Raw genomic sequence first — 16,343 nt, 5'->3', positions numbered from 1 at the left:
GTGCACTTAAGTAGTAGTAGTTGTTGTAGTAGTAGCAGTAGTTGTTGTAATAGAAACAGTAGTAGTTTCTGTAGTAGTAGTAGTTGTTTTTAGGGATGCTCTGATCGATCGGCCAATAATCACATTTTACGACTCGATCGGTACTTGCTGATATGCCCATTCTCATGAGCCGATCGCATGCGCTACATCCACAATGCTACAACACGAGAGCAATGTTTCCAAATTGCTTTGTCAGTAGTTTTTCTAACCGTTTTTTTTTTCTGTCCGTTATCAATTTTTTTTGTAAAGCTGTTTCTAGCCATTACATGAAAATTATTCATTAAAGTAAGGCAAGATCTCATACATAGAGGGAAAACTTAAAGCATCAGAATCTGTACTTTGTATCGACTGATCACATTGACAAGGAATCTGTACTCTGTATCAACTGCAAAAATCCTGATCGGAGCATCTCTAGTTGTTATCCCTATTTGTTGGTATTATAGTACTATTATCAGTTTTATTGTCATTTTTATTGTCATTCATTATAAGGCTGATTTATACTTCTGGGTGCCAGCCTTGCGTGTAGTTGTGCATTTATAACTCTGCATGCTGTTTGTGTTACTCTTCAATAACACTTCTGAAACGCTAGCTGGCAGTAAGTTTTTACGTTCCTCTGTGTCGAGTTTCTGTGCGGATGTTTTGTTTTTTCTGAATTCAACAAGTAGCTAAAACTTGCTCATTCAGAGACAGAAACCGGCAGACATGCAAAAACTTCAATCATAAGGTAAACACAAAACAAATGTTTCCATCTGGAGCTCCTCTACGAAACTTTACAATTGTAAACACTCGGGTTTGCAGCTCTCAGTACCGCCCACGCTCGTCACCACTACCAAAACAACCAATCACAGAGCTTGCGCTTTGTAATTACATTGTTTGAGAGGTGCATGTCAGCGTCAGGGCTATGTGCCGGACCATACGTATGCACTTGACGCAGAAGTATAAATCTGCTTTTACTATCATTACATTACTATGATTGTTGCCATTCCACTCCACTGAGGGGTTTTGTCTATCTATGTTTAATTATATCTATGTTATTCATATTTTTTTATTATATTTTTGACCTATAATAATCTGCTTTCTACTGTTATGCATGTTGTGCATTTTATTTTCTCTTATTTACTTGTGTACTTTGTCCTGTGGACCCAGTTAACTTTACATGTGCACACACACAGACACACTCGTCTCTGTTCTTTGTTCTTCTTACTTCCCTTTGCATGTGATCCCATGTAATTTGTGCATCTCTTTGCATAATATTAATAATAACAATAATAAACAAGCTAAGGGTGAGTAAATGATAACTTTCATATATAAGCCTCTATAGAAAGTACACAGATCTCAATTTCGAAAGTAATTCTTAAAACCGCGTTGCTTTTGAAAAGCAGCCTATTCGATATTTCATCAAGGCTCTTGAGATTTACAGTCCAAGGAAGGATGAATGAGCGTAGATAAACGCAGATGCGTGGGGGGAATCTGAGTGTTCAGCACAATCTTGCTGCAGATCTAACAAAGCAGAACCAGGCGATGGGCCAGTTTGAGAGCATTCATGCATTTATTGAAGAGAGAGAGACAGTGAGAGAACAGTATGTGCACAAGCTGATGTTTTAAGCATCTAAAAAATCAATTAACCATCTGAACTCTTAATCGAGGTGGCTGTTTCCTCCATCAGAGATCACACTGGCACACAGGATAAGAAGTTTGCTTTGATTAACTACACAAACAGGACATTCTGATTCCACAGATGGGGAAAAACAACAACAAATGAATGCGAGCATGAGACAATATAGCTATATACACAATGATACACCTATATAGTATATACACAATAGAACAGAGCAATTATAGACGTAGACATACACACTCAGACGCTTGTATGAGTCAAGAAAGAAATGGATTTGAAAAGACACTTAACACGCTTCCTGCCACTTAAACTGCTATTGTTTTAGAAGAGGGAAACCCGACATCCACTTCACAACATAAAGAAGCCCAAACAAAGAGTGATGTGAAAACCTGTACAGCTGGACTTCCTTCTGTAGACAACAGAGTTCCTCTGACATTAGCGGTGTTGTATGCAAATAATAGTACATGAAAATAAGACATAATAATGATGTGTAATAACACTAAAAATATTCATAACAAAATAATTACAAGGTTAAAATATAGAATACGCAGATGGCATGCATGGATGTTTTTTTTATCTAAGAATTAATTAAAAATAATAATCAAAAAAATGACTATTCAGTAAAAGTACATTAAACAGTTCAATAGTGATAGAAATGTGCATTATTACAAGCCAAATTTAATCACAAACAAATATTCCCAGCCTTTAAAATATAAAAAGGTAGGATAGCCTCAGCCTCCACATCAAAGTTCCAGAAAGCAAAAAAGGTCAATGTGCTTCAGGACTGGCCAGCCTAGTCACCAGACATGAACATTATTGAGGCATTGAAGATGAATCCAAAGACTCTTGATGAACTCTGGGAGTCCTGCAAAAATGCCTTCTTTACCATTCCAGATGACTTTATTAATATGGCAGGGCTCGAAATTAACTTTTTTACTTGGTAGCACCGGTGCTCCCAACTTCAAAAATTTAGGAGCACCAGAAAAATTTTAGGAGCACCCACCAAAAATGATTGAGCACCGCTGCAAATTGTATTTTAAGGGAGATATTGTATTTTAAAACAACATCAATTAGGACTAACAAAAACCAGAAACAACTATAATTAATGCTGAGATGACATTGATATTTGTGTGCAATAATTCCAAAATGTGTATGTCTAATAATTCTAGAATATTAATGATGATGAAAATGACAATAATAGTAACAATGAATTACATTTCTCATCATCATGCTGCCTTGAATGTGCTTGAATGTAAGTTATCTGCTATAAAAAGTCTGTTACTTTCTGAAAAATGTATAGTTTGCATCGAACAAAAATGAAGCATTGCAGTAAGAAATATTTATTTTGTACTGCTAAACAGCATATATATGCATGTCAGTTTAATAAATAATATTTCAGCTGCAAAACAAACAAAAGATTATAATAAAATATTAAATTCAAGGCTGAAAGCTGCAAAACAGTCATCAGTAACTAAAAAAAAAATATATACATCTCATGAAAGAATAGGCAAAAGAAAGTAAGTAAAGTCTCACTTCTATCACTCTTTAAAAGTTTTGGTTTCAGTTTGTGTCAATTTAAATGTTCCGTCTGAGCTGATTTTCATTTTTCTGTGTTTGTGGAAAAGCAGGCGAGTCAGCCGACCCAATTTATGAGCAGGTTGAGCACCAGCGCAATACCGCTGTTTGTTATGAGACGCAGTTTCAGTGTAAACTTAGTAAAGGCGAGCTTCTTTGGGGATGATACAGTATTAGATTTGACTTTTAGCGGACATTTGCGCTGAACACGCAGTGAATGCAACGCATCGAGATTCGACCACCTTCTCCGAAAAGCACGTACTCGATTGATCTCAGCTGGCGGATCAATATTCACCACGTGTCATGATCGCTCTCATCTGCGTCTCAACTTTAGGTGGGGTTTGCACTTTGCAAACCTGTGTGCTTTAAGTTTTTACACTTTAGCCGTTTGCATTTCCCGTGGACATAAAAGCTCCCTCCCTGTCATCTAACAGTGAAAAGCCTTGAGTGATTGACAGCTAATATGAACCAATATAGCGGCAGGGAAGAGCGATTTAGCACGTTTTTAAAAAAAATCAAAACAGGTCGCACTAATGCGCCCAAATATATTATGAAGTCGCATCGATTAATTTTCGGGCGCATATGCGACCAAAATGGTCGCAATTTCGAGCCCTGTATGGTCATGCAGAGATGTATGGATGCTGTCGTCTAAGCTGACGGGAGTCATACACAATATCAATTCTTTTTCCACTGCACCATAACTTTATATTCTATACTGTACATTATTTCTGTTAAGAGACAAGAATTTTGTTCAAGCAAAGTCAGACCTTACTGTCCTAATTAAATAATATAAAACAAAATCATTAAGACATGATCATGTTTTATTTTGGTAAAATAAGCGTAATCTAGACACCTTTGCCTTTCATATGAGCCACTTCTGATACCAAATGATCAACTAGGGCTGCACGATATTGGAAAAAATTGACATTGCGATATTTTTTTCCTCTGCGATATATATTGCGATATTTTATATATATATATATATATATATATATATATATATATATATATATATATATATATATATATATATATATATATATATTTACTTAAAACTAGGGCTGTGACGGTCACCATGACAACCGCGTCACCGCGGTGGTCATTGCCACCTCGGTTGTCCATTGCCACCGGCCGTAGTACTTGACGTCACGCACTTTAAAACACAAATTACTGTTATGTTGCCAAGTATTACATATCTGTTAGAATATAACATTAGGCGCGATTCAGCAAGTTCAAGTTCAACCATGAATCTTGTTAGAAAACGAACTCTTACATCTGGGAACATTTTGGATTCGTGCCGAACTAGAAAGGTGAACGAATCAATTTGGATTAAGCTTTTTGTATGGGGGTTTTAAGTAAAGTGTGTTTTAATATTCACTGCTGAGAGTCCAAACACCGAGGAGCAAATCCATCGATACGCAGATCCACGGGTCCCGAACCATGCAAGCTAGTGGCGATTGACGGCGAGGGAAAAAAAGCCATGTAGGCTTAATCAACTCCTGTCTTCTAAACGCAAAAGCCCAGCTCAGCCAGGCATGGCAGAGGCATTTGCAAAAATGGCCAGATACAAAAGAGAAAGTGATAAATGGAAGACATTGACGAGAAATTGAGCATAGGCTATTTGGTAACTAGAACGCGCCGCTCCGCAGAGTAGAGAAACCTGCGTTGCGAGAAATGCGGGCGGCGGAACAGGAGAAGCCCTCTCTCGCATGGTTGTGAAAAAGTAGCCTGTCTGTGCATTTTCGCTACAAGCACACCGTCTGACAGTGTATTGCTGGAAACATTATAACCCCATTCTTCACTTAAACCGGACAAAGTCAACATGTTAGTTTTTCTGGCAAATAATTTAAAATATGACTACAAAAGGTGGAGAGAAACTACGCTGTTTTTTTAAACATCTGACTTATATTATTACTAGGTTAATATTTTCTTTTTACGTATAATTATTAATATTTATATTATTATTACACTGATTAGTAAAGTGCCATTTAGAATTTTTGTTAAGTTCTTAAAAATGTAACGTTTAATTGTTATTATTATACAGTTTCAAGCAGTTAAAGTAATGTAATATTTAACTACAATATTTATAAACAGTTTAGTGTTGTTTTATTAACGAAAGTTCAAAAATAAACATGTACGTTTATACGGATGTTTTATTTATTAATATTAAATTCGGTTATTCCTTAATTTTTACATAAAAGGTAAATTAACTTAAGTAGGCTACATTATTTGTTGATGTACGAGATCGAGGAACATTTGCCAGTAAATAATGTTCGCACCACTTAAAAAACAAAACAAATGAATAACTTGCGAAAAGGATGCAATAAAAATGCAAGCGCTTAATCATTCTTCACAATCGGATTTGTACGTGCAATAAGCCGAGGCTATATTGCGCCAACAAGAACAAGCCCTAAAACTAAGTCTAGAGAGAGAATTAATACTAGTTAATATTAATGATTATAAACACGAACTGCGTTGTATGATAAACGCATCACAATGATGTCGTGATCTTTGCTGAAGAACTGATATCGCCGTCTCCCCAGACAGGTTTTCATCTGCTTTTTTCCCCTTCTTCTGGATACAAAGTATCAGCGCCAGACCAGTGGTTTAAATTATATGTTACTCTCCTGATTTCTTTTCTTTTCATTAAAAATAAATAAATGTTTAAAGTTTTGTATTGCATAGCCTATATATTTTTAAAGATTATCATTCAGCCTACCTGCAGCGCATGAGGTTGTGTGCTGGGCAAATCCCCTTTACTCATGCTACCCATTTCATTTATGACACTGTAAACCTGACTTGGCAGGCTGATCATCTTTAAACTCAAAAGCTGTTTTTAACTTGAGACTGCATGCTTCTGCATAATGTGATGTTTCTTATTACAACTGTTAGCGGTGTCAAAATGAAAGCAAACATTAAAAAGGGTTTTGTTTTATCAATTGTATAGTTTAGTTTTAATAATAATGTATATAATAAATTATAATATTTATTATTGTGTAGACTACAGTGTCCAACAAAACAATTTTATTAGGTTACTCTAATAGACCAAATCCCTAACTGAAAAACGAATGTGAAAATGACAGGCAGTTGCGTCTTTGCTAAAATTAACGACAAATTTCTTTTGCTTTTTTCCCCTTTAGAGATTAAAAGAGCTGTATTTAAATAATTATTTCACTAAAACATGAATTGAATGCCCAGTTCTTTCCCGTGTGAGTTTAGTGCGCCTCCGCCGCGTCTGCGTTTTTAAGGTTACAGGTGCACCCTGACCTGACGCAGGGACCAGATCTCTGCACTATTGCTTTAATTTCTCAATTTTCATAACTGCATTGCATTTTCATATGGTAAAATATCAAAATTTATGTTCTGAAAGTAGTAGGAATGACGGGAGTGTTAGTAATTAATAACAGAAAGAACTTTCACTTTTGAGTGAACTTCTGTCACGTGTTATTTTAGTATGATAAAATAAACAAAAATAGTAATGCAGAAAAGTATTTTTCGCTCTGCCAAGCCTTCTCTGTTGCTGTATAGAGAAGCAGCCTGCTCAGTCTCCTTACCCCGGCCCCACCCCGCCCACCGACTCCTGAACGTCTCACTCACTCACTCACTCACTCACTCACTCACTCACGCGGGCATGCAGTGCGGTCTCATGAGGAAACGCAGCTTTTTGATATAATGTTTTTCTTGTTCCCAAATACAAATAATTTATCAAGTATTGTTTGAAATAAGTATTCGTAAAAACACGCTATTCCTGCTTTTCCGAATACCGTATTCCGGTTCGGCTCCACCCATAATATATATATAAATTTTTTTTTTTTTTTTTTTTTTGCATCGCACCCTCCTGCGATGTGACTATCGCGGATGCGCACATCGCGATTTCGATGCTGAAACGATATATCGTGCAGCCCTATGATCAACTAAAAGCAAAGTTATTATTTGTAGTTCATAAAACTTGGATAGGCGACAAGACTTTTGTCAGGTTGTGTATATCAGGTATTGAATACTGGAATAATAACAATAATGCTGATTTTCTGGTTTGAACTTAATGTATTTCAAATAAATGTAGCCTTCATGAGAACAGAGACTTCTTCCAAATATAAATAAATAACCAAAAAAAAAAAAGAATAAATAAATAAAGTATTTATATAGTATTTATAATATTAGAATATTATCTTTCTAAATCCAGATTTTCAATATGTAGTGAACTGTAGTTTTACTACTGGCTTTTTAAAGACATAATATTTAATGATATTCAGAAAGATGATTTGTAAGACTGCCAACTCCAATTCTGAAACTGTAAAAACAAAACTAAAATCCAGTGTTTTGACGTTCATCATATCGTGACTCAACCTCATTGTGTATTATGGAATCTGAGGTGATTCCCAGAGTTGAGTATGTCATGGAACAAACGCTGTACTCGCCTAAGTTTTTGACTAGGCCACCAAAGGCTGCAATAAAAGCACTACAAATGCATTATGCATACCTCCATTAGTGAGTTGGCTTCCTGAACACACACACATAAATTATGGATAATGTCGACAAATCATAAGTAAGAAAAAAAAAAAAAAAAAAACGAGCGAGCGAGAGACGAGAGGAGAATAAGAAACAGAATTAAAGAAAGAGAAATTGTTTTTCATTTTGGGTAATCCTGCTGGTACTGCAGGGATATTTTCCTGATTTCCCATTTGAACTGCACTTGTGTGTCCAATTCAAGAATAGAGATGCAAAAAACAGATTTAAGAAATTAGTTCTGCATTTCTAAGGGTAGGACATTTTTATAAACAGACTACTATAATAATACTAATAATATAAAAACAGTAATAGAGAAACAATAATAGTGCCGCACAATATATTGTCTCAGCATCGATATCATACTGTGTGAATCTGCAATTTCAAGGATCTGCCAAGTTGTCAAGTTGGGATTATAATTAATCAGAAAACAGATTATTACTTAGATGTGTTTTTTAAGGCCCATGACTATGATTTAAAGCGTATTTAAACCATTTGGGAACAAGAAGATATCAAGTTTGCCACTTAAAAATAATTAATTGCGTTTAATTATTTGTACAATCAATACTTTATGGTGTGTTTTTTTTTAATTTAATTATTGAATTTACCTCAATACTGCCAGACTCCACCGAAAGCCATAAAACGCTGTTTATTTAATATTTATCTTTGTTCTATTGTTTTCATCTGTGCTTGAATTGATTTTATTTAGTATATATTGGATTATTTGTATGGTGAGTATACCGGAAGCAAGCTAGCAATACATTCCCCAAGAAAATCATCCGAATAAATGTAAATTTATGAATTCAGAAACAATTAAGAAACAGTTACTCAAGTCATATTGAGATATTAGATTCATATCTTTAAATATATATATAAATATAAATCACAGAAAAACAAATTATTACAATGTCAGTTTTTTCCCAATGTCGTGGAATATGTTGTTGATGAGCACATTTATTTTAAAACAAAACTATTCGACTACACCAACAAATAGAATATAATAAATACTATTATTAGCAAATACATACAAATTATATAATAGTATGTTTCAATAAACACTTATTACAGTCAACACCAAAAATATATAAATAAATATTATTATTAATAGTATTCAACTAAAATTTTGATGGTCCCTTTAACACATTTTGTTAAACTATACTAGAGTTTTACACTATATTAGAGTTTTAGTAAACTGTAAGGTTGGGGTTAAGGTTAGCCCAAGTTGATTTAGTTGCAAAGTTTCTTATAGTCAGTTGAATGTCTGCTGGTCGAGCAGTGTCAGCAGATAATGAGTAAACCAGGGGTGTCCAAAGTCGGTCCTGGAGGGCCAGTGTTCTGCATATTTATTTCCAACCCAAATGAAACACACCTGAACCAGCTAATTAAGCTCTTTCTAGGTATACTAGATCTCCAGGCGGGTGTGTTGGAGGAAGTTGGAGCTAAACTATGCAGGACTAAGCCCTCCAGCACTGAGTTTGGACACCCCTGGAGTAAACAGTCTACTAACTAACTGAGAATGAGCTGCCATGTAGATGCACTTATCACTTAGGCCCCGTTTACACTAGTGCGTTTTAGTTTTAAAACGGCGTTGTAGAATGAAAACGATCCGCGTCCACACTTGCGTTTTACCCAGCGTTTCTGAACAGCTCTCCGTCCACACCAAAACGCTGAAAACGCACATCACGTGACCACACACACACACTCAGGCAAGCGCTCCAGCATTTCTACCCAGATGAGAGCTCTGCTTGTCGGACTGCTCATCAAGCATCTCCCGCTGGATCTAATCTCACTATATTTGCTAAACGTGATATTTCATTCATGTTGTTGTCTTTATCTAACGACATAGATTCCAATGACCAAAGTCAGGGAATTGGCCTATTAAGTTACTTGTTCACGGGTAACATGTTTTGGTTAAGCGCAAAGATAAGTTAATGATTAATCCAGGTACATTGACCGATCGCTTGCCTTTATTTCCTACAATGTATAAACTTATTGTATGTTATACTTTTATAATTATCGATTATTAAAACTGATATTCAGCAAAAGAGAGGGTGCGTTTCGTATTTTCACTGAAATTGAAAGGAGGCAGTTGTTATCGGCTCCGTTTTGTTATAAATATCCACACAGTGAAGATGACGCTCATAAATGCAGCACGGCGCCTCAGCAGTTCTGCTGTCTGTTAAGTTGCTAATATTAAAAAGAAAATAGGCAGTTCCTTAAATCATGTTTACATTTTATTGTTGAGAAAGTGAAACAACGTAGCCAAGGTGATGTGAATGAAGTTATAAAGTACACTGTTCCCTTTGAAGATTTACCCGTGTCCTCGGTATGTTTTCCATATCAAACTGAGAAGGGGGAGACTGCAGCCTTGATCAAACTTGCGAAGTCTTAACTTACAAGAAGAGGATGCGAGACTGAACTGTGTGTGGGCTACTTAATATTGAGGAAAAGCCCCAATCAGATAGGCGAACGTTTGCAGCCCCGTCTCCGTTTTCAGATGTCTCCGTCTTTCCCCATCCACACTGAGACGGAGCAGCAGCGTTTTAGAATGAAAACGGCATCTCCAGCGTTTTCGAAACGCTCCGTTTTCGGCGCCCGAGAACTCCGGCGTAGTGTGGACGAATTGGCGTAACCGTAGCAAAACTTATGCGTTTTCAAACTAAAACGCATTAGTGTAAACGGGGCCTTATAGTCATCGAAATGTGCCATCAAAATGAGGTAATACCAATAAAACATACATTTAGTTTTATTTTACAGTTCATGTTTGAATTAAAAGCTCTTTTTGTGTGCGTTTCTTCACCACTTGACCATCAAGAAGCAGCTACCGAATATCCACAACAGGCTCTTCTAGAGCAGATCTAATCTCTGGGCTATTAAATAGATATCTATTGTACTAGACACAGCAAAATGTGACAATATCAGATATTTCTTTCGAAATTCTGATAACACAGTTGAGTTAATCCTAGATTTTATTGGACAGCCACATCTGTGAAGTATCCAGCCTTCTAAACTCTCTGACAGCCTCATGTTTGATTCCTCCTCTAGGCATAGAGAAGAGCTTAATAAAACCACGTCACCACCCCATGCCAGGCAATGCATTACTAAAATATCATTAACACTTGGCAGGGGGGCACAGATGTGCCCTTCAAAGATGAACAGCAGACAGAGCAATCACTACAAACCTTAAAACTGCTTTAGCTCAAACAGACAAAGAATGTTATCTTTCTAAATAAAGGCTCCATCCACAAAGAGCCAGACACTTGCACTACATGACAAAGCGACAAAAGGACAATTTCACATTAAAAGTCTAGCACGCCAGACTCTGCTATTGTACAGTTTTGGCAGAGGCAAGGAAAAAAGCAACCAAGGCAGTGTGTTAACAGATGCCTGTTCATATACACACACTTGCGCACTAGACGTTGCACACAAGCGTCATGCCAGATAACTAATTCTGGCAGAAAGGCCTACTATCAAAAGATGAAGTCTGTCTGGCGCTCCAGGTTGCCTTAAAGCCCAAAGAGAAGAAAAAGGAGAAAGGCTCCAGACAAACCAATGATCCCGTTCAGAGCCAACCTTATTCAAAAGTGACATTCAACTGAAGCCGCCCCTAAGCCAACCTGGTAGCTTTCATCATATCAAACGACGCCCGACAAATGACCCCCTGATCATCATCATCCAGAGGCGGTAGAGGAGAAATTAGTCACTGTAAACTCTAACCTCTGGACCACTTTGATATCTAGATGCAAAAACACCTACTCAAAGTGATACTTTTTTTTGGCATTAATATATAAAAGAATGTAATCTCAAGCTGCATTCACACTATGAGCGACTTGCAGTGACAAGTGAACATTCATTTCGACAAAGAGAGAGAGACTTCTGGCGACCTCCATCTAAATGATTTACAGCAACTGTTGCCGATAAAGTACACTGTAAAAAGTATCTGTTATTGGGGGCAACTGGGATGTTGTAAAATGTAAAATAACGGTCGTTAAATTACAGAAAGTTACAGTAAAATAACGGCCGTTAAATTACAGAAATTTACAGTAAAATAACAGATGTTAAATTACAAAAATTTACAGTAAAATAACAAACAATAAATTACAGAAATTTGCAGTAGAATAGCAACCGTTAAATTACAGAAATTTACAGTAAAATAGCAATTGTTATATTACAGAATTTTACCATAAAATAACAAAACGTTAAATTACAGAAATTTACAGTAAAATAACAGACGTTAAATTACAGAAATTTACATTAAAATAATGGACATTAAATTACAGAAATTTGCAGTAAAATAGCAACTATTAAATTACAGAATTTTACCGTAAAATAAACGTTAAATTAGAGAAATTTACAGTAAAATATACTTTAAATTAGACAAACTTGCAGTAAAATAACAGACGTAAATTAAAGAAATTTACTGCAAAATAACTGACGATAAATTACAGAAATGTCCTTATATTTAAATTTCCGTAATTTAACAACTGTTTTAGTCAATTTCTGTCATTTAACAGTGTTTATTTTACCTTTTTTTTTTAAACGCAAAGTAACAGATTTTTTTTACATAGTGGGTGTATCGAGCGATGCGACAAAGTTGAAAATCCTTCAACTTTATACCAATTTAGAGTGACATTCTTGAACAACAGTTAATATGAGCACAAGTTAAGCTCACATGATCCTCTGACAGCTCGTGTAGACGCCCGTTGTATTCTTCGTGCTGTAGACCTACACAGACCTGCGTTTGCAGCTGATAACACTTGTTTCTTTATTATCTTTGTAATTAAGCATTTTATATAATAATTCCAATTATATTTGGTTTTCTCTGAATGTTTATTTTTAGCAGCACGTAAACTCATTTGATCTCTGTGAATATCACCATAAACGTTACCCAAGCAACCTCAATGTGGGAAAGCTCACTAACGGTTTCAATCGCCACCCAGAGCGACAGGCCGCTACAAAGTCACTGCTTGTGTGAATGAGGCATCAGCTTTGCTTTCCTTTCTTTTATTTAGGGGTGAAATAAGGTTTAAATTAGCAGACAGACCAACTTCCTGATGATACTTTCACTACAATATGTAAATGTGTGCTGCGTGTCAAAACATATATAAATAAAAATGCAGCAGTGAGAAAAAGAAGACAATTTGAAGAAAGCTGGAAGCCTGCAACCACACAGATCAATGCTTACAGGTTTCTTCAAAATGTCTTTTTTAGAATTAAGAAAACTTACAAAGATTTGGAAGCACTGGAGAAGTCTTAAATATTTGGGTGAACGATCCCATCTGATAATTGCAATGTAAATTTTGGCATTAGCTCTGTAATGTGAAGTCCCATTAATTTATTTAGAAGCTGCTGATATATAGATAAAGAAAGATAAATACCAGGGATGTAACGGTATTGTAAATACCGTCATACCGCAATATTAATTTTTTTCGATATTACCGAAGTCGCATGACTCGGTAAAACTATAGGTCTTCTGAGAAAATTTGCTTAGGCGAATGAAGCGAACGGGAGGTAGCGAAAACAACAATACCCATCAGCCCATGCTTGACCATCATCCCTTGCGGTCTGTTGTCGCTACAGATCCAGTAATGCGGAAATGGAGTGTGCTGCTAGAAGCGGGGATGAAAAGAGCTGGAAAACTCTAAGGCCCCGTTTACACTAATGCGTTTTAGTTTGAAAACGCATAAGTTTTGCTACGGTTACGCCAACCGTCCACACTACGCCGGAGTTCTCGAGCGCCGAAAACGGAGCGTTTCGAAATGTGTGGATAATGTCTGTGTGGATAATGGAAAACGGAGACGTCTGAAAACGGAGGCGGGGCTGCAGACGTTCGCCTCTCTGATTGGGGCTTTTACTGAATATTAAGTAGCCTAACACGCACAGTTCAGTCCTGCATCCTCTCCTTGTAAGTTCAGACTTCGCAAGTTTGATCAAGGCTGCAGTCTCTTCTTCTCAGTTTGATATGGAAAAGCAGACTATACCGAGGACACGGGTAAATCTTCAAAGGGAACAGTGTACTTTATAACTTCATTCACATCACCCTGGCTTCGTTGTTTCACTTTCTCAACAATAAAATGTAAACATGATTTAAGGAACTGCCTATTTTCATTTTAATATTAGCAACTTAGACAGCAGACATGTTGAGGCGTCGTGCTGCATTTATGAGCGTCATCTTCACTGTGTGGATATTTATAACAAAACGGAGCCGATAACAACTGCCTCCTTTCAATTTCAGTGAAAATACGAAACACACCCTCTCTTTTGCTGAATATCAGTTTTAATAATCAATAATGGCCATTTTAAAAGTATAAAATACAATAAGTTTATACATTATAGGAAATAAAGGCAAGCGATCAGTCAATATACAGAATGTAGGCTACGTGGTTACATTAATCATTAACTTATCTTTGCGCTCAGCCAAAACACGTTACCTGAGAACAAGTAATAGATTCCAATGACCAAAGTCAGGGAATATGTCGTTAGATAAAGACAACAAGATAAATGAAATATCCCGTTTAATAAATATAGTGAGATTAGATCCAGCGGGAGATGCTTGATGAGAAGTCCGACTAGCAGAGCTCTCATCTGTGTAGATGGGCTGAGTGTGATTAAATGTTGAATGTGATGAGTTTTCAACAATACTAAATTGAAACTTTATTGTTTTTACATGGTTTAATAATTTTTTGTTATTAAAATTGAAGTTCCTGTTTCAAAGCTTACAGATAGATGGCTAATTTGTATGTCATTGACACTTTTGGCACTTTTTTGGAGTATTTTCATAAGTTTTGTTTTTTCCTGTAAATGATTCAATAAATACCGTACCGTGACATTCATACCGAGGTATTACCGTACCGTGAAATTCTGATACCGTTACATCCCTAATAAATACACATCTTTTTTATACATGATTATATATTAACTGATTACAAAAACTGTCACAAAAAAAAACTAAGAAAACTAACCAAATAAAAAGGACCTTTTAAAATTAACAATATACAAATTCCACATATTTAACAAAATATTACATCAGTGTCACTTTTAATTTGAATGAAGAAGCTCTTCAGGGTTTATATTTTGACTGAACTAACTAACTAACTAACTAACTAACAAACACATAAGCACCTAACTAAAACTAACACCTAAAAACGTAATTTTGGCATTTTTTTATGACATTAGTTTTTAACAGTTCTTTGATTTTGGTTTAAGTAAGTTGGTTCTTAATAGTGACCTACATTTCACAGCGGGTATGTTAAAGAGAATCTAAAAGAATTCACTACCACTCAAAACAAAAATACAAATATCCACAATCTTTAAACGAGAAGAAAACACTGCTCTTTTCCGTTTGAAACAAGGAGCAAGCGAAGTGGAAATCTCTGCTTTTCATCTCTTCAAATGAAATCGGAGTTCAAAAGAAATCTGTGGCTCAAGGCTGATGATCTCCAGACCCTGAGATCAGGCTGAGGCTTGTCAGAGGTTAGATACAGATGGATGGAGGCCAGCCGCGCACAAGGCCTGGGCACTGTAGAGAAACACATTTAATCCCCTTAAGAGAAAAACTGTCATACAGCTAGAACATCCCAAAGGCTAAATGCTGACAAACTTCTTATTGCTGCATATTAGACTATGAAATTGAGCTAATACTCGGTTTCTTCCAACATGTTTTTTACATATAAGCCTGTCACAATATCTATTTTTTTGTTGTATGATATATATCGCACCAAAATATATTGCGATAAACGTTATTATTATAATTTAAAGACATTTAATATAATTTAAAGGCATGTTATGCCACTCATTATATAATGCTAGGATTACATTATAATATCAGCACAATGCAAGTACACAAAGAACAAATAATATTTTAATTTTAAGAATATTTCATTTAATTAGTCGTTTTAACAATTTCATAGTTCGGCATTGGCATCAGAATGTGAAAACGTATATCCTAAACAAATAAATAATAATAAATGTTAACAAAAAAAGTGCAAGGTAAAAAATAACCGAGGCTGCGATATCTGCAACCAGATCTATTTTCAATTGCCAGACACCCACATGAAAATATACTATAGCAATGTAACAGAGGCTAGCTATCAAAGTGCTAGGCAGGTAAACCTCACTCCTCTGACCTCAAAAGGTGCTCTAGCGACAGACGCTAGGGGCCATGGTCTTTAGCCTCCTTGTTAAACCAACCGACTCACATGCAAAGAATCTCTGGTTCAATCCCAATTCAGCGCAGGTTGGGTACAACAGGAAAGGTGGGTTACACATTGGGAGCTCATCCTGTATGGTAGTGAGATTTAGAGAGGTGAGTGTAACTGAGGCCAGCTAACGAAGTGCTATGCAGGTAAACTTCACCCCTCTTACATTAAAAGTTGCTCTATCTTTAGCCTCCTTGTTAGAGCAACCGACTCCCATACCAAGAATCACCGGTTCAATCCCAGCTCAGACCAGGTTGAGTGCAGTAGGATCAGTGGGTTACAGTAATTTATTGTAAAATACTATAGTGGTGTTTAACCATACTGACACTAACACTTCTAACAGAGACAGAGGTTGTGCAATCAGTTCAAATGTTTCTAGAATAGTTTATGGGCGAGAATGTACGGCC

At 36.1% G+C, this 16,343-nt stretch overlaps 1 protein-coding gene across 1 annotated transcript in view; it reads right to left on the bottom strand.

Annotated features, from left to right (window-relative positions):
* Positions 1 to 16,343, bottom strand: part of gnai2a (guanine nucleotide binding protein (G protein), alpha inhibiting activity polypeptide 2a) — a 123,086-nt gene that overhangs the window by 58,758 nt on the left and 47,985 nt on the right. The window lies entirely within an intron of this gene.

This window comes from Danio rerio, chromosome 11, assembly GCF_049306965.1.
Source record: "Danio rerio strain Tuebingen ecotype United States chromosome 11, GRCz12tu, whole genome shotgun sequence".
Taxonomy (NCBI): Eukaryota; Metazoa; Chordata; class Actinopteri; order Cypriniformes; family Danionidae; genus Danio; species Danio rerio.
The sequence above is the reverse complement of the archived record's forward strand: the minus strand, read 5'-3'. Positions and strand labels throughout refer to the sequence as shown.